The 23,771-nt window shown below is 37.6% G+C and overlaps 1 protein-coding gene across 3 annotated transcripts in view; it reads right to left on the bottom strand.

The window, feature by feature from the left end:
• znf423 (zinc finger protein 423) overlaps positions 1 to 23,771 on the bottom strand; it is a 232,346-nt gene that overhangs the window by 65,425 nt on the left and 143,150 nt on the right. Inside the window, exon 6 of one of the 3 annotated variants that reach the window (XR_208509.4) lies at positions 17,681 to 17,873. The exons of the other annotated variants lie outside the window; for them this stretch is intronic. The gene's annotated coding sequence lies outside the window, so the exon portion shown is untranslated. The remainder of the gene's footprint in view (positions 1 to 17,680; positions 17,874 to 23,771) is intronic. 3 annotated transcript variants of the gene reach the window in all.

Here is a 23,771-nt window from a genome sequence, read left to right as displayed (position 1 = left end):
TTGAATGGTTAACACTTTACTTGAATGTGATTTCACTGTTAACAAATGCATGTGTTGGTGGTTACTACTTAATGTTAATAGAGGTAATAGTGCTATTAGCTTTGCTGCATTAGGCTATTATTTTTTCTCTTTCCCATAAGACCTATTCTGGCAAGTCTAAAACAGAAGAGGGCACTCTAGAGTTAAGTTTTCATTTATCCGAAACGTGCATGTTTTCCCCCCGGCCATTTACGTATTGTGGCAGGAAAGCATTTTCACAAGATCAGTTGCCCAGTAGAAGAGACTTATCACAGGTGACCAATCTCCCTGTGTTCCATCAACCTGTTTATTCTGGCTGAGAAACGTGAATTACTGAAAAGTAAAAATAACTGAATATGTCTTAGCTACTAGTAGTTTTGTTAAAGTGTGGTATAGTTTTCAGAATGTTTAGGATATCTTTTCCAAAATCAAAAACTACCACCAAAAAGAAAAAAAGAAAACAAGTCTTCAGAACAGACGTTTTTATAACTGATAATAGTTTGTATCCTTGAATTCAAGCACAGATCATAGATCAACATTTGCCAGTTTGCCCTCTTGTTTGGGGAAGTTAAATGCAAATGATAAAATGATAGTTTTCATGTAAAAACTGCAATACAACCTCAACCGATACAACAAATTGAGAAATTGACTATAATAAAAATGATATGCTGGGTTCTCTTTAATCTATTATTATTCTCTGTGGCTGGCCAGCCTACTAATTTAAAATAATCAATATCATATGCAATCCATCACACAGCAATTCATATAGAGTAAAAAGTTAAACTCTATATAAGAAACAGCATAACAAGCATAAAATGTCAATTTCTTTGGCAGTAATATTAGTTCATATGTAGAAAACAAACTTTCTAGTTGGAATAAATAACTAAAAGAGTCACTTCACAAAGCAGATAAGTGATATTTAAGCAATTTGATTAGTCATAGATGGAAATTCAGCAACAATCAGGGCAATGATAATACAGAAACATCCACTTAGCAGCACTGTACAGTAGAATACATTAATACAAACAGGGGGTTATTAAGATAATAGATAAATACAAAGTACAGGTATCGGACCCCTTATCCGGAAACCCATTATCCAGAAAATAAACACAAATAAATAAAAGATCTTATTGCAACTATATATTTTATTTATTTGTGTTTATTGCAATACTTTGTATTTATCTATTATCTTAATAACCCCCTGTTTGTTATAATGTATTCTACTGTACAGCGTTGCGTACATAAGTAGCGCTTTATAAATTAAGTTATACATACTTAGGTCAGTCAAAGAGTAACTTGTACTAGGTTTTCTGTCTCACTGTTTTAATCCTTTCTGGAAATTGAGGGATTGTATTAAAAATGATTTACAAATATTGCTGCTGTTCTCAGTATCAGTCATCATTCACTATGGTTGCAGCGAGACAAAGAACATTTATGCTGAGACACTTGTGAGATCTAGAATTATCTTTCCATATTTGCTTCAACTAGAAAATCAGCACAGTGTGTCAACAGTTAAAGGCTGGATTGCAATATAGTGGAGCAACCTAATGAAATCAGTCTAGCCTGTATATAAGCCTGTAATTTTTATATTCTGTAAGAGTACATAAATAAGGGAAGCCTATCCTGCTGTTGTATACAATATTAGTTTTTCTAGCATGTGAACAATAAAAGCAAATGTTTCACAGATCTTCTTTACAAGACAAACATTTAAATGATGCAGGCTAGGGTTCCAAGAAGTATCCATGAAGGAAGGTTGGCTGGAGCAGGCACAGAGATAACCCAATTACCATTTTTTTTTTCCAGTTTCTGGTGAACTATACCTTAGTCTACTAAAAAATAATTTAAATAAACCCAATAGGATGGCTTTGCCTCCAATAAGGAGTCATTCTATCTAGTTGGAATCAAGTACAAGGTTCTGTTTTATTATTATTATTATAGAGAAAAAGCAAATCATTCTTAAAAATCTGAATAATTTTATTAAAATTGAGTCTATGGGAGATGACTGTCCCTTAATTTGGGACATCCAAATTAGTGCATCTGTACATCCAACGATTCGGTTGAGAAACCTCGAGAAAGGCCTAAAGTGGGCCAAAACGTTCAGATGCACTGAATAAAAATGTTTTGATGTCATATATATATAGGTCCTAACAAGGACCGAAACGTTGGTTTTAACAATATATCTGCAATAAAAAAATTTTTGATGAAACATTGAAGGGTGTGCTGGCCACAGATGATTATTTTCTATTTTATATATATATATTATATATATATATATATATATATATATATATATATATATATATATATATATATATATATATTGCAAAGAAAAGATATCGCACTCACAGGTCTTAGTTGAAGGAAAAAACGATGATTTATTTCCACAGCATACAACTGACGTTTCGGCTGCCTCCGCATATATATATAAACAAAAAGGTCCAGACTCATTTAAATGAAAAAAGAAAAAATCTTTACTGCATTATGCAAAACAATTGCATTACTTACAACGCTTCAAGGCTCCCACCTCTTTATCTTGCTACTTGATAAAGAGGTGGGAGCCTCGAAACGTTGTAAGTAATGCAATTGTTCTGCATAATGCAGTAAAGATTTTTTCATTTTTCATTTAAATGAGTCTGGACCTTTTTGTTTCTTTCTATATGTATTGTCCGTGAGTTCGGACTAGGTCTTCAGACTGGTACGTTAGCTCCACTTCAATTTGTACAATTATATATTGTATATATATATATATATATATAGTAACCAGCACAGTAGTGAATTGAACTGGCTTCAAAATACGCAGGTAAGAGGTATGTTTCACTTCTTTTCTACCACTGTAAATGTTCCATTGAAACTAGCAGTTATTTAATAAAAATCTGTATGCTTAATTAATGTTTGCCCTTACAAAATAACTTAATTGAAATCAAATACTTGTTTGATGTTACAAGTCATACTTTACAAGTTAAAACATCTTCAGGGAGGGCATTGATTAAGAAAGAGATGTTGTTTCAAGTGTTTTTGAGATTAGGGAATTAGTGGTTGGACGGTTAAAAAGATTATGCAAATACAGATATTCTGTGACAAAGGAAGCACAAATTCTGTGGAGTTCTCATTTTTTAGATTTTAATAGCATTTATTTGTAATGGTTTCGAGTTCTCACCAGGATGGACAATAAAAGCATTACACGCTATAAATCACCGAAGTCACTATGGAAGGATTTCAGGGTGTATGTTTTTTTAGCACTTGCTAAATTTACTCTTCATGTCATAATTAGCTAGTGCAATCGGCATATGAAAAAAATATCCACTATTAAATGTATCTTTGTTCTTCTCATATTCTATTTACTAATAATACACAGCACTATACCTTTACCCAAATAAATAATTGACTTTTAAATTCACTTTGTTTGTTTAAAAAAAATGTTACAATTATGTAGATTTTCCATTAGCAGTATATAATGTGTGCACAATGCCTCAAAAGATGATAGTAAAATGTACCCAAAACTACCTTCTAAGTCATATGCATTGAAAATGTTTCATTTGTTTTACAAGCAGCAATATCAATACATACGGATGGGAAGGTATTTTCAGGGGCTTTGTTGCCCACTGAGCCTGCAAGTGCCCAATCTTCCACCACCCTAAAAGTTTAAGTTAATAATTACAAGACGTTCACAAATATAAATCTGACCTTTCAAGGAGAATAATCCTTTAAACAGTCTACACATAGTAACAGGCACCATAAAGAAGCCTACAATAATGTACCAGAAATAAACACAGCTGCTCCTTTGTTCCCCATGATTTTTCTTGCTTTAGCAAATACGGTATAGTGTGTGCCCCAACACCCTCAGAACAGCGACAGACTAAATTATTAAAAAAACACTGTAATAGTCTTATAACAAGACTGTTCTCAACAACATATTTGAAGATTCTTTTAACACATTTCCACGTTCTTTTTACTGCTACAATTGCTAATAGGATACATTTAGGTGATTAAGCTGCTTTAATGCATGCAGTATGCTGATGAAGATATTCCTCCCACCTAAATTACTGCTCTTGGGCTTTCAGTTGACTAGGAACCCTATTATATATTTGAATGTAGAGGTGTTCTTAGCTCCCACACACTGGACTTGTGTGCAAGGAGGAGGCTGGAGGCAAGGAAATCATTATAAAACTAACATTCTTCTTGCTTATTACTTTAGAAAAGAAAAAATTATTTGTATGTACCCAATCAGGACTCCTAGGAAAGGAAATGCTAACCATAGCTAAGCAATTCATTTAAGATCACTAGGAGTTTAACTTGCTTTTAACACCTCTTATAGTTACATAGTTACATGTGGAAAAGGAGATTTATTTGCGCTTTTTTAAAACCAGATAGGTGAGTTAGCAGTATGTCAGCTTACTCAAATTTAGAATGAATAATTTCCAAAGCAACTATACACTGTAACAACAACAAATATAATTGACTTTATATAAATAGCTCTAAATGTTTTAGCATTGAGCCAAAATGTCTCTAATAATTAAGTTATTACAGGGTTCTGTGCTGTTCCGATTGCTCATTGTTTACAAATTCTTGAACAATCCATAGTAACTACTGTCCACCACTCCCTCTGACAGCCTTCTGCTTTGACCTGGGTACATTACTGTTTGGGTACCACACTACCCATTTGGCTTAGCATGACTGCAATGGATGGAGAAGAGGTATACACAGTCTTAGGATTGGTTTGGTGGTAAAACCAAGTCTACTCAATTTGCAATATTAAGAAGCAAGATAGAAACAAAGTTGAGGCTAAAAAAAGTCAAAATTCAACCTCTTAGGCAGGTTCATCTGGACAAACTACTACTTGATTACCCAAAGAAAGGAGAAATCCCTGAGACTATCTCTCTAATTTCCCTTGGGGGGTTGTCTTCCTGACTCTATGAGGGCAATTGGACCAATCCCTGGATCAGTTTGCACAAGAACTATAAAAAGTAACCCTGCATTTTCTCATTTGCTACAAAGACATCCAAACCCTTTCTTGAAACTTTCTGACATATCTGCCAATGCAAGCAATTCAGGAAAAGCAACTACTTCACAGCTCTTATTGTCAAAGCCCCTTTATGCATTTAAAATGGGATATAAACCAAAAAGTGTAAATATAAATGTAATTCTATGTTTTATTAGCTTCTCTAATATTAGCAGGTGCGGACTGCTACTGTTATATAACCAAACACTCTATGCCCTTCCTGTATAAGTTAACTCTAAAGTCCAGGCCTGGCAGGGTGTGCAGTCTAAACCAGAGAAACAGGCCTCCCAGAGCACCACCGCATCACAGGGCTGTCACTTCCAGGTCAGGATCCTTTACTTGGGGGGGGAAGGGGAGGAGTGGGGAAGGTCCTAACTTGGTCAGTTTTTGTCTGTAACAGAGACCCTCCAGAACTTTATCAGCTTTAGATACTGGCACACAGGAAAATTTGTCATTTGCGACAAATTTGCGCTATCACGCTGAAAGAATTCCAAAAATAACTTCCCCTTCACTTACTATTGGATCGCTGTGTAGAACACATTACTAGTGGTGATCCAGAAATGGAAATGGAAATTTTGTTTGGGGGAGATTTATTCTGTGCTCCCATGAATCTATATTCACAGAAAATACTTTGTTGGCCATTTATGCTACTGATTGGCACAAAGTTATTCTATCCAAGAACCCCCAGGTCCTTTTGCATCAAGGATTTTCCTTACTTAATCGTTATAAGGGTATGAGTTTTGCATGTTTTTAAATTCCAAGAGCATAAACCTGACATTTATCAACACTGAACCAACTCTGTCACTTATTTGCCCACATTGCCAGTTTGTTCAGATGCTCCTGCCAGAGCTGGGCCAAGCACTATTTGCAACTATATACCAATACTGCTAGGCCAAGTTCCCTGCCTGTTCACAAACTCAACCAGATGGCTCGGTACAAACCCCTATTCCTCCTACCCCCTCAGGAGTATGACCCCAGGCTCTCTACTTGCTACCTTCCCCATCAAATTGTGTTCCCCAACAGTTGTGTTTAAGGCACAATGCTACGCTGCATAGCCCTTATTGTGGGTCTGTCTCCTGCAAGGATAATTCTGGTTGGATTTAATAGTCCTGCATAGCTTTGTGTCATTGGCAAGCACTGGTGGGCCTGTTAATGTTTGCAATAAACTTTAATAAGTGAACTTTATGCACTTTTATTAAACTCTAATTAATAACTTACACAAATATGTGAGGATCATCACTGAGAGTACACAGAAAACAAACTAGTAGATTGCATTAAGTTTTGAAGTTGTTCATTCTAACAATAGCACACTCTGCAAAGTAACATTGTCTGAATCCTTGCTCCAAGCATTTGACCTCTAAGCCCAGCGTCTCTTTCCTGAATGATAAATGAAACACATAAAGAAAGGATTTGTGCAAACTGTTGTTTGAGGGCAAGGAGAATTTGTAATACTATTGGGAGAAGATTGAAATTCTGCATATATCAGGGCAGCCGGAAGAATTTCTAAGCAACGTACTTTTAGGTTTACACAAGACCATAAATGTATATTTGCAACTACATTGACATAGCAATCATAAAAGAAATGTACATTCTGTACATTAAGAAAAGTACTGTTGTAATAACAGTAAAATAAGGTATGCTCCTCATACCCATACTTTATTATTTTTTTTACCCCTGGGATAAAAAAATAATTAGGCTTACGTTACATAGAACACTTTCAGCTGTTATTGCTTGATTACTTTGTAACAACACATGCAAGCAAGATCTATCTTGGTCCCTTAACCAAGGTGATTTTCTCTTTTCCCTGAGAATGGAAGCAGACAGTTAAGGTGGCCATACACAGGCCCAATGTAGCTGCCAATATCAGTCCATTGGATCAATTCGGCAGCTTAGCAGCCCATGTAGGGGCAGAAACGACGGCTATACCCGACCGGTATCTGGCCTGAAATTGGGCAGATATCGATTTGGCAGGTTAAAAGATTTTGTCGGAACAGACTGTGCCATCGTCGCCATTAGAATTTGATTGTTTGGCCCCAAGGCCAAACGATCGAATTAGACTACATTTTCCCGATATCGCCCACCCATAGGTGGGGGATATTGGGAGAAGATCCGCTCGCTTGGTGACCTCGCCAAGCAAGCAGATCTTAACGTGTATGGGCACCTTTAGGCTCCATACAAACGAGGCTGATTTCTGCACGAAACTGCTTGAGTTTGCAGTAATGCACAGAAATCTGCTCCATGTCCCTTCACCCAGAATTATACAATGGCTTCAGGTGCAAGCAGAACAATAAGCTTTTTGAAGCGTCGGGCGGATTCTCAGTCTGCATTTATCCATAGGACAAGAATCTACCATGTATGGCAGGAGTCTTAGGGGCATTTCAGCATGTGACAAATATCCAAATACTGTATACTTACTAGGCATAATTATCCACAAACTCATTCAAACTTCCACATAATGCAAACCAAATACCTCCTTTTATGCCTCAGGACAGACATCCACCTCAGATATACAAAACAACTCTATAATGCATAAACCAGGCCACAATATATAGCCATATCTGCAGAAAGAAACATCTAACCAAAGCCAGTTAACAGTATTTTATTAACTAGGCATACAGTCCCCAGACAAAAAACATTTAAGTAAGTGACTTTTTCAAATACAAGAGACAAAAAAAAGAATACTTGCGCACTTCCTTATAGTTACCCATTCCTGAAAATTCTATAAATACTCAAGAAGAATCTGTGACCAACACTCCATAATGAGAGTTTCTAAAAATATACCTAGATCTGGCTTTTTATTTTTTCTTAAATAGTTTGTTTTGAAGAGTTCTCTGAATACCCTGGAATAGGTATATCCCTCTACAGGCAAAAAAATGTGTCTGCTTACAGAGAACAAGTAACAATAAAATAATTCCAAATATAACACCAACTCAAACTGCCCATTCTTGTTACTCTTTAGGGATGATTTCTCTGATTGATTATGAGATTGAAATGTCCAAAGAAGTCCAAGTGATTGTATTGTCACCCTATGAAATGCTTAATGAACAATAAAAGTAATTGACTGCCCCACCTATAAGCCTCAGGCATAGGGGCACATTTACTAAGTGAAGCTTTGCCTTGGAAAGCTTTGCAATACTTTGTGCAACTTCGCAGGTCTTAATTCAAATTCCAATTATTTTTTTTAATGTCCATGGAACCAAAAGGAAGACTAACTGCAGTAAGAACAAATTTAGATGCAGAAAAAAATATTATACAGTTCAACAACAACATTAACAAGCTATTTCAAATTTCTGAGTGCAATAACACCTGGACAAACAGTATACACATGTTAATGACTTTGATTAACCACAAAGGGTAAGGCATTTTTTGGTAGCTTAATGCACAGAATGTCTTAATGTCCTAATATATTGATAATGGGGGGAGCGTAGAGGAACTCTTTTTGTTGTCTATATGAATTTTGTGGTTCTCTGTAAACATCAGAAAAACTGAATGTCCAGTGGGTAATATTTCAGCAGCACCATCAAAAATATTACCGTATATACTAGAGCAGGGCTGTCCAACTGGCGGCCCGCGACCCCCCTCTGTGTGGCCCCCCACCTGTCTGGCTGCTTTGAAGGTTTACCTTTGTGTATTACCTTTAAATGGTATCAGTACGGAGATTAACTGCCCCCTGCATTGCTCACACCTCAGATTCAGGATGTAATCCCCCTGTATTGTTTAATCATGTAATCCCCTGTACTGTTCACACCTTTTAATGACTTCATTGTTTTCCCCCTGCAGTGTTCACACCTCAGGCTCTGGCTATAATCACCCACATTGTTCCCCTGTTCACACCTCAGACATTCCCTCTGACACATCCAGCATTGTGTCACTGTATGCTGCCTGTGTGTGCAATAGGGCAGGCATAGTATGGCACACATAGGCAGGGGGGCAGGCATAGTATGGCACATATAGGCAGGGGAGGGCAAGCATAGTATGGCACACATAGGCAGGGGAGGGCAAGCATAGTATGGCACACATAGGCAAGGGAGGGCAGGAATAGTATGGCACACATAGGCAGGGGTGGGCAGGAATAGTATGGCACACATAGGCAGGGGGGGCAGGCATAGTATGGCACACATAGGCAGGGGAGGGCAAGCATAGTATGGCACACATAGGAAGGGGAAGGCAAGCATAGTATGGCACACATAGGAAGGGGAGGGCAAGCATAGTATGGCACACATAGGCAGGGGTGGGCAGGAATAGTATGGCACACATAGGCAGGGGTGGGCAGGAATAGTATGGCACACATAGGCAGGGGGGGCAGGCATAGTATGGCACACATAGGCAGGGGAGGGCAAGCATAGTATGGCACACATAGGCAGGGGAGGGCAAGCATAGTATGGCACACATAGGCAGGGGAGGGCAGGAATAGTATGGCACACATAGGCAGGGGTGGGCAGTAATAGTATGGCACACATAGGCAGGGGGGGCAGGCATATTATGGCACACATAGGCAGGGGAGGGCAAGCATAGTATGGCACACATAGGAAGGGGAAGGCAAGCATAGTATGGCACACATAGGCAGGGGAGGGCAAGCATAGTATGGCACACATAGGAAGGGGAGGGCAAGCATAGTATGGCACACATAGGCAGGGGAGGGAAGGCAGAGTATGGCACACACAGGAGGGGTAGGGCAAGCAGTACTCTGCCTGCTCTATGCCTCCCCTATGCTGCCTGTGTGTGCCATACTCTGCCTTCCCTATGCTGCCTGTGTGTGCCATACTCTGCCTTTCCTATGCTGCCTGTGTGTGCCATACTCTGCCTGCCCTATGCTGCCTGTGGAAGGTGAACCTGGCAGGGGTTTGTTCCTGGAGTTTGGCATTTGGAAATAGTCATTATATGGTCCCCAAGGGGTGTAATTATATGCTGAGGGGTTGCTGTGCTATCCACAGAAGAGGAGGAGGCATATTGATTTAAGTGTATGACATAATATAATTCTTTCATATATAAATGAAGGGTGATATCCCTTCAGTGAGCACCAACCATTGGGTTTTTGCTGTGTTGCCACCATTAATGTGGGGATGGTCTTAAAAGCTCTTGTGATAGCATGGGTGTAGTTTGAAGTGGGTGTGGTTTAAAAAAGGGGAGTGGTCAAAACTGGCTTCCATTATCGGCCCTCCACCATGTAGGCAAGAAAAATTCCGGCCCTCGGTACCACAGAAGTTGGACAGCACTGTACTAGAGTATAAGCAGATCCGAATATAAGCCGAGGTACCTAATTTTACCTAAGAAAACTGGAAAAACTTATTGACTGGAGTATAAGCCTAGGGTGGGAAATTATTTTACTATGGGGCTAGGTTAAATACATAAACAGCATTTAGTTGGAGAAAGAAAAGTTTGCCTCATAGTTTTCATTGTTTAACCTTTTATTATTATTATTTTTTTTTTTAACTGTCAGTTTGGGAAGGCTAAGGAAGCTGCCATACTGAGTATCAAGTATCAAGCAAGCATGCACGTACGTCCGGGGAGGGGGGGGGGTTTGTGCGTGCGCTGATGGCTTTTTCTAGTTTTCAGTTAAACTACAAAGTACCGTATATACTCGAGTATAAGCCAAGGTGACTTTTTCAGCACTCGGCTTATATTCGAGTATATACAGTGTAGTTGAAACAGTGATAATATATATTCATGCAAATTTCTAATACCATGTACAATGGCATAAATAGGATAAATACAGCTTCTCTAAGAAATGTTCAGTCTTCTAAGAAATGTTCAGTTTATTTAGAATATCTAGTAGAATTAAGTCTAAAACAACTGGACTTTTCTGAGTTTTTCTTGAAAACGTTTCACCACTCACCCGAGTGGCTTCTTCAGTTCAAATGTTTTTATTTAGAATATTTATTTATTAATTAATTTATTTAGAATATTTTATATTCCAAGCCCTTTAAAGAGACAGTATAGCACCTATTTCAGCATTAGTTCAACAGAGCTTGTATTATTATTATTAACATTTATTTATAAAGCACAATAAGTGGGTTTCATACATTGGACATACAGAGTAACATATAAAGCAATCAATAACCGATACAAGAGGTGAAGAGGGCCCTGCCCAAAAGAGCTTACAAGGAGAAAACTAAACATATGCTGGCTATTGTTTTATAAGGAAATACTGTAAAACCTTACATTTTCATACTATGAGTTTACATTTTCCCCTATGTTCCCCCACCAATATATTATGCATTTCCCTGATTCTATATTTTCCTGGATATTTTTACATAATTTCTGGTCTCTTGAAAAATGTAACATGGTAGTTCTACATTATGGCTTTAGTTATTTCTTCCATTAAAACAATCCGAAGTTGATAGTAAATGTAATATGATGATTCTACAGTATGGCTTTAGTTATTTCTTGTATTAAAACAATCTCAAGTTGATAATAAAGTCACATCCTAAGAGGTTGTATCTGGGGGAAGGGAGGGGATGTAAAACAGAATGTAAAACATAGATGAAATCAAATGAGTGCACTTTGATTACACTGTATATTTAAGAAAAAAAACTAAAATGAAAAGTATATATAACCAGTTAACAGTCAAATCTGTTTTAACAGTATTTACCAGTTTATAGCTCTAATGCTTTATACACTTCATTTCAGTACACCAACTACTGTACCAGCCTCTTTTTCCCCCACTTTGTCCCAGCAAAGTCCCAACATCCTTACTTAAGCTATATTTATAAAATCATATTAAAATTAGAGCGGGCTATCTTTGGTACCATGGATATTGGTCAGTTTATTGATTGGACAGCTTTAAAAAATCTGCTGCAGTTTATTTTCACTCCTGCAATTCTAATCATTCAGGCTGCTGACCCAAATAATTGAAACAATATGGCCACTTGTATGGTATCTGTCTTGCCAGTGGGTCAGATAGTATCAGCTAGTGTGGACACCTATCAATACATATTTTCAGACCTTGTTGCTTGCCTTTAGCACAGACTGACTGTATATTTATGTAACATCACAGATACTCATTGGATAAGGTTTCTTCCATTCACTGAGACTGATTCTCCTGAAATGCACACTTTCCATACTTAAAAGAGAAGGAAAGCTACTCAGGCAGTTTATTGGCATTAGATTAGCACAATAGTACAAGCTAGAATGCTATATTTATTCTGCAGAATGCTTTACCATACCTGAGTAAACAGCCATAGAATCTCCCTCTATTTAAGATAGCAACAGCCATTTTAGTTTGGTCAGACCTCACTTCCAGGCACAGTGCAGGCAGGGCAGAGCTCTCAGCTCAGATTACAACAGAGAGGGGAGGTGGTGGAGGGGGAGAGTGGAGCAAACTGAGCAGGTCTCGTGCCCTGCCCTGAAGATGTTGATGAGAGCAGGTAGTCTGACACAGAAGATTGTGTATACAGTATATAAGGAAATAAATGCGGTGTTTCTTTTTACTGAACACTCGGAGCAGCAGTTTATGGCTGCATTTTCATAGACCTTAAAGTTTACTTAGTTGACTTAGTTTTTACCTTTCTTTCTCCTATAAATAACAAATAGAGGTGGTTGGGTCTGTTTTGATCTGCAAGGTTCTCACCAGCAAATGTTAAACCTAGTGAAGATGCTGGAAGGACTGGTTAAGTGAGAAGCTAAATAAATAGTAACTAGACTGATACAGAGACAAAGTTCCAAGATAACCAAATAGAATTGTTTTCTTATATCCTGCAAGGCATTGTGAGCCACAATTTTTCATTTCTTCTTATAAATGCAGGCTGAAGTTAATATAAGTGTAAGCTTTTATTTCTAAAAAGAGAATCACAAGTCTGCATTGTGCGAAACTGAATCTTGGCTGAAGGAAAGCTGACTACTGCAACACTTTTATTGGTACAGATATGGGATCCATTATCCGGAAACCCGATATCCAGAAAGCTCCGAATTACGGAAAGGCTGTCTCCCATAGACCCCATTTTAATCAAATAATTCAGATTTTTAAAATTGATTTCATTTTTCTATTTAAAAATAAAACAGTGCTTTGTATTTGATCCCAACTAAGATATAATTAATTGGATGGATTTTACTGGATGTAAAATAATCCTATTGGGTTTAATTAATGTTTTATTGATTTCTTAGTAGACTTAGGTATGAAGATCCAAATTACAGAAAGACCCCTTATCCGGAATACCCTTGGTCTTGATCATTCTGAATAACAGGTCCTATACCTGTATATGTACACTGATGGTCACTGATGGTTCAAAAAAAGGCAGGTGCACATCAAAATATATATACACACACATATATATGCTCAACCATGAAAAAATTTATAGGATTTGAGTTTGCGTTATATGTAATCATGACATCAATGCAAAATTAAGGCAACAAATAAATATTTAAAAGGCTATTTTTGGGGTTTTTTTGTGTATTTTTGTGGCTAAATTAGCACCAGCAGCACATACTAGTAAGGCTAAATATTTGTAATTTATCAAATTCCTTTGCAGCTTATAGTTAGGAATTATTTAATAACAGGGAAGCTGCAGAAATGCCTTATTGGTCATGCAAGGGCACAATTCTTTGCTGTGAAGCTGTAATAAGCTTTCACCTTAAAAATGTAGAGCTAATTCCCATTTCCTAAATGCTACAAAAAAGCATACAGTACCAAACTCAGTGGAATAAGGGCACTGAGCAAAGATAGGAAGATAGAATTACTATTCTGAACTGCAATCTCACTGCTCTTCTACTAAGGGGCCCCAGAATAAACATTCATATTCCATTTACAATAAATATATTTAACACGTTTGTGCCCATTACAGAAGCCCCTTCCCTGTAATATAACCTCTAATAGGCAGCAGTGGAGATCTAAAAGAAGGAACTGTACAGTTTTGTAATGATGTCTCTTGCATTATTCAATGGAGCCAGTGGCACATCGCAATTCAGCCTAGGCAAGGGAATACACCACTGTCCTGGGAGGTGAATTCAGGAAGGGGGAGGGTTATCTACCAGTTCCTTATAACAGAGAATGAAAATATAAGAATATCATACTATTTGCTATAAAATACAGGCAAAACACTAGACAATGTGGGTCTCATAATAATCTCAGTAAGAAACGCTAGTCTTGGGCTCAAGGCAACAGAACATACCACTACAAATAAGCTCATCTGTAACACACACATTAAAGAAAAGAGAATGGACAATTGATTCTTTACCTCACAATTATGAGCCACACGATGGGATCTTTTTTGTGAGAAAACAATACACCATTAGGACCCCTAACGATGGGGAGTTTACAAACAACATATAAAATTTCTCATGTGTACTTTAGGAAATCACTTCTATGGTACAAAATGATAAAACCAAATCTTAAAATACCAGCATAATTACTAAATAAAAAGATATTTACCCCAGATGTGGCAGTATAACCACTAGATAAACTGTCTACATTAGGAGAAAGGTGGAAGATTCAAGCTCAACCCCCCCCCCCCCCCCCCACAATTAAGGAGTGTTTGCATGTTCACAGACAGTTACAATCACAAGCAGATAGAAATATCCAGTTGCCTTAGGGCTGTGCTGTCCAACATGGCCTACATGGTGGAGGGCCAATAATGGAAGCCAGTTTTGACCACTACCCTTTCTTAAACCGCACCCACATCAAACCGCACCCATGTTATCACAAGAGCTTTTAAGACCATACCCACATTAATGGTGGTAGGCAGCAAAAACCCAAATGGTCGGTGCTCACTGTAGGGATATCACCCTTCATTCATATGTGAAAGAATTATATTATATCATATTAAGATTGACCCTTAAATCCATATGTCTCCTTCTCCCCTGTAGATAGCACTGCAACCCCTAGCATATAATTACACACACAGAAGCAGTGAAGTACATTAAAATAGATTCAAGACAAACAGACTTGCAATCACCCTGCCAATATAAAGCGAGCCATACACTATAATATCTGCTTGTTTGGCCACAGATTCAGATGGGTTAGAGACAAAAAATATATATATATTTTTAGACAGAAATAAAAAAAATTTAGGTATTAAAAAAATGTCCATCACTCTAATGCTACAGCGTATGTTTTAGGAATTGGTACCACATCAGGATCACCACAGGCCTTCAGCAGTGAAGATCTTTGCATTTAAATATGATCTTATTATGCCATCATTCCCTTTATCTCATCATCACTTTTCTGCACATCGTCTGGGCTGCTGTCAGTTACCTAAGCTTAGGGACTGACAATATACAAAATAAAATTCACAATGAAAGGCTGAACAATTCATTCAGATTCACATTACATTGCAAATAGAAACCAGTGCATCATGCATTAAACCGGATTATTAATCAGCCCAGTAATATCTATTACAGATGTGACCTCACTTTCAACTAATAGTTTGATGGTTTCCAATAACTCCTAAGATTTGCTTCTAACCACATCGAGCAAGTGCCACTACTAAAAGAAACATCATTTGTAAAAATCCAAGACAGAGCTGTGCAGGCATTCATTTTATGTGATTTCTGAATCACATAATTCTTTTCAGTGGATCATTAGATTTATTATTTTAACCCCCATTGCTCCATATGGGTGAAAATGTCAAAATTTTGCACCGGGCGACATGCTGTCCCTAAATTGGTGCCACCCTAGGCCCAGGCCTTTGTGACCTCGCTACATATCCGGGCCTGTCAGTATCAATTAAAGAGAGATTACTCTTACTATAAAAATGTAGAAGTTGGGAATCAGAACTTTATTGTTAAAGGAAATAATTATCACAATACTTAAAATTGTAGTTATAACACTTACTGAAATTACAAGAATACTGTCTGTAGAGAGACAGAAATGAAATCAACTCGGTGTGTTTTTATAAAAATTCAAAAGTCAGAATTCCTCAGAGGCCCAGATATAGGCATTAACAGTTTCTTTCAGACTTCCATTAGCTGTTCAAATTTGAATACCGCTGCTGAGGTGAACTCTAATCTTCTTTGAATCCTCCCAATACATTTTATATGAGGAAAAATTGTAGTTAAAAATTTAGTTTGATGGAATGCTGTTTAAGTGCTTTTCCTCATCTAGGCCCAGGAAGAGCCCTAGAGAGCAGCTCTGTAATTTGTTCAAACAAAATAATATTTACGTTTTCCTGGCTTTCTTTGTTGTTTTTCGTGATGAAATGCAACACCCCTATTCATTCAGTCCTATTAAGCACATATTTGAAATGGAAAAAAGAAAGCTCGTCTTAAATAAAATCAGTAATTATTTACTAGGGAAGGCAGCAAGAACAATTGCAGATACCACTTTAGATTACCGGTATATATAAAAACTTTTCAAAGAAAAAATACATATTATAACATTAACTTTTAATCTGTCTAGAACATTTTTATGCCAGATTTTAGTCTAGCATAATCAGATATACTCTTCAACAACCTGTGTCTCTTTGATCTGAACAAGCAAATTTGTTAACCAACTGTTTAATGTTATGGTACTATTTTGTCTCTCATTAGTAACACAAATTAGCAGCAATTAGCCGGCTGAACGTTCAAAGGCAATTCAGTCTAGTGTATGAAAAGGGCAATATAAACGCTTAATGTAGCTATCAAATCTAACAGCCCAAACAAAATTAATGATATGAATACAATGAAGGTTTTTGTGGGATAATTATAAGTGTGTCACCAAAACTCAACGTACCACAAAGTCAGAGATAAAGCTTTGATGTGTCTGCATAAGGAAGATACTATTTTATTTATATGGGAAATATCATTTCTGTTTCATTTTCATGGTGTATTTTTGGGCTGAGAAGAGCAAAAAAAAACTAATCCAGTTTGGTTAACAAAACTATAAAAATAAACAGTCTATTTTGTAACACCCTAGATTAACACACTTTAGTAAACAGATACACACACAAAAGCACAACAAAGACAGAAAAACACAGATTCCTCTTAGTGGGCCAAGTAGGGCCCTGAACATATTAGTTTATTATATAAAGCAAGCTGAGTGGTTATCCGTGCACTAATAAAAGCTTAGTAGTAGACAAGGTATAAAATATATAAATTACAGAATAAAATATAAATAATATATATAGGAAATAAATTACAGAATAAACTCTTATCCAGAAAACACCAGTTCCTGAGCATTCTGGATAACAGATACTGTACCTGTAACATATATGGTGGAATGTAGTAAAATTTGGTAACAAAAAAATGATTCGCAACACAAAATTTTATGCTGTGCAAACAAATTTACCTTTGCGCACATTAAATTTGGGCTTTGCGAAGAAAGTTTGCAAATTTTATTGTTTGTGCGCAGTGTGTAATAAAACTTATTAATGAAAAAGTTGTTAAGTTTGCTCCAAAAGGTTACACCACCCTCAAGCATGCCTTAAAAAATTTATTTTTCCATTCACGGCTTTACCTTCCCCTGTAAATATGTATGTAGCAAAAGCCGTAGCAGTTATCCACTTCTACTAACAGCAAAACACAGCTTGAAGGTCATGAGCCATGATTTATCTGCTCTGGTTAGTAACTTGAAATATATATATGTATAGGTATGTATATGTATGAGTGCATGTGGCTGTATGCGTGTATATGTAATAGCATGCCTTTTAATAGTTATTCAAGACTGCACTGCCAGCTTTCCTCTTGCATGCCAGAACACCAATAAAGATATTCCTGGCCACATCTGCACAGGGGAAATTAGAGCATTACCTGTTCTTCGCCAGTGTGCCAACTTGCTCGCTGCATGAGCAATCCATGCTGAGAGACCAGCTGTCTGGGATTGTGCCACTCCGATGAGTACACAGGAGCCAGGGGATCTCTTAGGAGATCTGTTCTAATATCACAACTGCCTCACTGCAGAGCTGTTCCCTTCATAGCACAGTATTCAAACATTTTCTTCCAGCTCAAGAATGGGGAAGGGCGAGAAGAGAGATATTGATGCACATTATTAAAAAAAACAAAACAAAAAACTAATTTGATGCAAGGTTGCCACCCACATAAAAGCCACTGATAATTATGTATTTAATGCACCAGAGTTGCCATGTTATACCTAGTAGCAATCCTGAAATGTTTTGTTTATTAAGTTGTAGGAAAGGTGTTTAGTAAAATTTAGTGTGATCTACTTTTGTGAAAATTCATATTGTAGAATATAATTTCTAAGATAGCAATATATTACCCAGTACCAGCTGATGGTGGGTTTAATTGCCAGGTTTATTTAGAAAATTCTTCATGCTTGAAATTAGACACTGGGTGGTAGATTTTAACTATTCCTTTAAACAAATAAACATATAGAGAAAATACTGTAGATTAATGTTAGAAAATTAGGTTATTCTGTAAAGAGCTAACAATCCAAAAAGAGGAAAAAAAAGAAATACAATTTCTGCGATCCACAGAAGCCCCCGCCTTTTTAACATCAAACACATCTATTTAATTTGTGCCATGAAGCCCAACTCAAGTCTGATCAGAGTATCCTTTAGCACAATGCCTAAATCCTGCTAAGGTTTAATGTCTAGCTGTGTGCATTTTGCTTCATATTAACATCTACAATGGGGCACTTTGATTTCTCTACCCCCTTCCCCCCACTCCATTTCTCTCCTCTTACTCTCTCCTATCTGAATGCCAGAAGCTGGTGAATATATACATGCTTCATAGCTTCAGCTAAACCTTTTGTTCTTCTGGGGATTTCAGCTGGCGTAACAGCAAGAGGGAAAAGAGAAAAGGAAATTCACAGGGACTGTAAAGGTTTGAAAAAGGCAAATTACCTCTGAGCTATAGCATGGCACTTTATTTATATATGCGATATACAGGCTGCAGAGAATTTTAACCCTAGCACTGACAAAATGTAAAGTAAATCGCTATTTTTTTTTAGCAATGTAAGTGTTAAAGCAGCCTTAAAAGAAACGACACCAAACTTCATAACACAGGATCAGGATAATTACTCTACTTCCTCTTAGATGCATTATTAACAGCACTAAGCAGCTATAAGTGGTAAAACCCCCACCAATCTGCCATTAGCAGGATGGCACAATGATACAAAAAGTAAGATTCTAGATGAAAAAGACAGTGTACAACTGAGTGGCAACATGAGAGATAACGAACACAGGACCCTCTCTCCTTTACCAAGATGAAGACAGAAAAAAACAATACTTCCAACAGCTGGTTAGAAAAGGTATACCTGTTATGTTATTAATTACAGTGTGAATTAAGCATTATCATCAAAAAGTGATTCCCAGGCCTAATTGAAATAAAACAATGCAGACAGCTTTGTTGTGGAATGGTAAAGCCTATTTATGGTACACTGTGTCTCAATGCAGTCTCCTTAGTTGAGGCAGTAACAATAAACTTTATTGTTATTCTAATAACTGGTACATCTGGTGTAGTACCATGGGCTGCAAAAGAAACGCAGAAACAGAACAAAATGGAACTGTATATTTAATCCTAGGTCTGAATGCCTCCTACACCCAATTAAAAAAAAAAAAAAATCACAGTACTGTACTTAGGTTAAATACAAAAAAAAATATCCTTATAGATCTGGATTGTCCATGCAGATTTGGATAGTTCATCCTATACCGTGACTTGACTTCTCAACCAATTCCATCATATTAATGCTAGCGGTGATTCTAGGGTGTATTAATCATCAGTGCCTATGATTAAGTGTATATTTACACGAAACGCGTCAGGCGTATTGTTTTTAAATGGAGTAATAAAAATCGAGTTTTAAGCAAGCCGCTGTGTCCGGTGCATTTGGAGCCCTTTTGCATATGCGTGTGGGAATGATAGACCTAGAACTGAATGTTAAGGGCTCTGGCACACGGGGGAGATTAGTCGCCCGCGATTAACTCCCTGTTCGCGGGCGACTAATCTCCCCGAGTTGCCTACCCTTGCCATCCCACCGGCGAACATGTAAGTCGCCGGCGGGATGGCAGACGCGGCGGCGCGATTTCGCGCAAATCGCCGAAAAAGACTCGCGCGTCTGCCATCCCGCCGGCGACTTACATGTTCGCCGGTGGGATGGCAGGGGTAGGCAACTCGGGGAGATTAGTCGCCCACGAACAGAGAGTTTTATCGCCCTAAAGAGAAGTATACGCAAAACGTATAAGATTATTTTTGGTCAGGATAAACAGATTAAAGGCTGTTTGCAGCAACAGGCAAGCAATCATTCTACATGCAAATAAATAAAACCTACTCTCTGTGTCAAGGTGACCCTCTGTGAGTAACGCCCAGTGCTTCTGTGCACAACTACTGTAAACAACTAAAGTATTCCAGTAATTAACTTTCAGCACATAATGAAGTCCAGCTGCCTCAGCCCCAAACTGACAGGTTGCCAACCCTTAGGCTGATGCCACACAGGCTTATTCTCGGCAAGCTGAAAAATGCTTGTGCCTACCTTATGCCTGCACCCAAATGAATGGAATACCCTCGGGTGCAGGCACATGTAGCCCAAATCCACCAAAAAATGTGAGACATAATACCTTTGGGGGATATCGGCTACATGTGCCTGTACCCACGTGTATTCCATTCATTCGGGTGCAGGCACAGGTAGGAGCATATGGCGTTATTTTCGGCAATCGTTTTTCAGGTTGCCGAAAATATACGCCATATGCTAAGTGTGGCATTAGCCTTACAGAAAGCCACTCCATTACATCCAACAAAACCCAGCTTTTAATATACCCTAATTGTTGTATAGGCAAGAGATTTACAGACATGGTAGCTCTATTTGCAGTATTGGGCATTTTTCCTGCCATATTTTTACCACATTGTTGCAAAACACCATATTCATGTAACTGTTTGGAAAATATTTTTAGTTAGGCACACCAATAATTCTTGTAGGTCACTGTACATATTTTATCAGTGATCAAACTGTTGCAAATGACCCTACCTTTCTGATAATTCTGTTTCTCCAAAATATAATAATCCTTATTGGGATTAATTTTTAAAGTATTTTTAGTACAATTAAGTATCAAGTATGGATATATTAGACAACCACAGAAGAAGAACCATAGAGGAACACTCCCTCAACTAATATAGCAACTTGCCCTGGTGCTGGTAAATAGAAAAGCATAGTACCATACTCAACATAAATACTTGTCAAAAAATCTCATGTTTCAAACACCAACTGTACCCTATCTCAAGGATAACAGTGTTATCAGTTTAGGACTTTTTACCATATTTATCAGAAGCAATACAGAAATACATAACAAAGCAGCATAGTCAAATAAATAGGTGGAAAAAGAATTACCTACAAACACCAATGCATTGATTACAATATCCACCCCAAGTCATTAACCAACAACATACAAAATCCTGCAGCACCACACAAACATACCTACTCCAAGTCAAGAATGTACCATGGACAACCACCCTTTGTACACAATCCTTTAGCCAGTTTCCTATTATGTACAAAAAAACATGAATATGGTTATTACATTTCTCATGAATACAGCACCTTGAGGGATTGACTTATTCTGAGCATGAATTGTGAGCTTACAGCCACCCAGGCATAGACTAACTGTTTTCATATCATGCAGCCAGACCAAACCATATTATTGTTGGTGTGTGTGGGACCCCCTAGTATAATGTTCACATTATACTATTCATTATTATAGTACCCAAGTAGTAGTTCAAATGATAAGTCAGATAAGAGCAAATTTTCAGCGGCCAACATCTATTAAATATTTCTTGTGTAGAAAGAGCCCATTTTGTTACTGCAACAGAACAAGCTCAAGTTATTTTCAAATTAACAAACAAATTTACAGTGAACTATATACTACTATAGCAGATTACCCCCAGTTTGCCTTCACTAATGCCCTTGACTTTTTAAACCAAAGAAATAAGGAATGGTTGACAGATCCAGCTATAATATATTGGTTACATATGCCAAGTCAGATAAAATGTAAGGGCTATGCAGCTTAAAGTCTTCAATTATTAAGCTACTTCATAAACAAACCAGTTATGTTTACCAAGAGCATATTGAAATGTTGGAAAGACATTTGACAGTCTGAGTAACAAATACATTTGAAGAGGTATATAACCAAAGACATTTAAATAGATACAGATCACAATACCTCCCAACATTTTGAAAGTGGAAAGAGTGACAAAGAAATGTCGCCAATTTTTTTTTTTTTTTTTTTTGCAAACCCATTTTTGCAACCACACCCCCTAAATACCACTCCCATTTGACTAAATTTGGCAGGTTATTTAAAGTTTGAACACATTTCTGGGGTTTTTTTACGATCTTGTTTTATGTATTATTACAGTTTTGTTAAAAAATCTGAAATTGCCCTTTAAGCTGCAAGTCTCAGTTCCCCCAAGAGACCTGTTTTAGCTTATTAGTTACAATTGTATATCAGAGCAGGTGTGGCTTTTTAACTTTCTGGGCTCTCTGCCAAAAGCCCACTTATTTAAATAAATGTGAGAAACAATGTCTCTAAGTGCAGATGAAGCTTGTTAAGGTTTCTGGGCTCTCTGCCAAAAGCTACTTTTTAATGAAATGTGAGAAACCCTGTTTCTAAGTGCAGGTAAAGCTTGTTTAACTTTTCAGGCTCTCTGATAAAAGCTACTTTTTAATTAATTTGTATCTTTTTTAGCATTCAGTGTAGGAGATCAAAGAGAAATGAGGGACATTTCAGTAAGAATCCAGGACTGTGGGTTGAGCTGTTAAAAGAGGGACTGTCCCGTGAAAATCAGGACAGTTGGTAGCTGCAAATGCCCAAACATCTTTATGCAGACATCAATACCTAGGTTAACTAGCCAAAGCTACATTTCTTCTAAAACCACAAGTTGATTGAAATAACTAATTGCTGTAGCTGCCATATGAAATGTGTGCACCAGAACATAATATGCACACAAATAGTAAAGTAAGCAAAGCCCATTCAAAACAGGGGGTCTGGATGTAAGTGGAAAAATAAATCATGGCAGATAAATAGATAAATACAACTTTATCTTTTATGATTAGGTCAGTGTTTAATTTTTATTATATTTTTTATATATCTGTTAATAAATGAGAGGAAGATTTCTTTCTTGTTTCTATGCTACAGAACACTGCAAATAAAGCTGTAATATACCTTGTCCTTTTAGGCCTATCTGACTTTCAGGCATTCAGTATTTACTGTTATTGCTTAGCCAGTCCCTATGAAGTTTATGCAAATGCAATAAAGACAACTTTTCTGTTATACCAGTGTCAAGGACACTGGGATAACAACTTCACAGATTTCATGAAATCTAAATGTTATGACTAACATGCAAACAAAGACCACAGACACAGTAATCCATCTACTCTTGAGTTTAGAGATCTTCATGTTGACTCTCATGCCACATTAAACAGTAAAGTTGCACCCAGGGTCGGACTGGGCCCAGATCCGACTCTTGCGGCACTCCCCCTGCCCAACCGCTCCTCCCCTGACACGTTAAATTTACGTGCTCGGGGGAGGACGTCGGGTGGGGGGCCCTGCGAGGGGGGTTAGGGGGGCCCCTGCGGGGGGGGGGTTAGGGGACACCAGCAGTGCCCCAGTCCGACTCTGGTTGCACCAGACCTGTGGATGACCTTTATTCTATTTTCTATGAAGGTGCTTTGAATGCATCCATGTCTGTACATGTTTCCGTCAATAACAGATTTATTCAAGGGTGAACATTAGTGATGGGCGAAATAATTCTCCAGACATGGATTTGCTGCGAATTTCCGTGTTTTGGCATTGACGGATTTTTTGATGGGAGATAAAATTTGGCGCAGACAAATTCACCGTTCAGCAAAAAATTGTCGCTCACATTAAGGAAAAAATGACGCACAACATTTTTCGCCGTT

This window comes from Xenopus tropicalis, chromosome 4 (genome assembly GCF_000004195.4).
Source record: "Xenopus tropicalis strain Nigerian chromosome 4, UCB_Xtro_10.0, whole genome shotgun sequence".
Classification (NCBI taxonomy): Eukaryota; Metazoa; Chordata; class Amphibia; order Anura; family Pipidae; genus Xenopus; species Xenopus tropicalis.
This window is presented reverse-complemented; position numbering and strand designations above follow the sequence as displayed.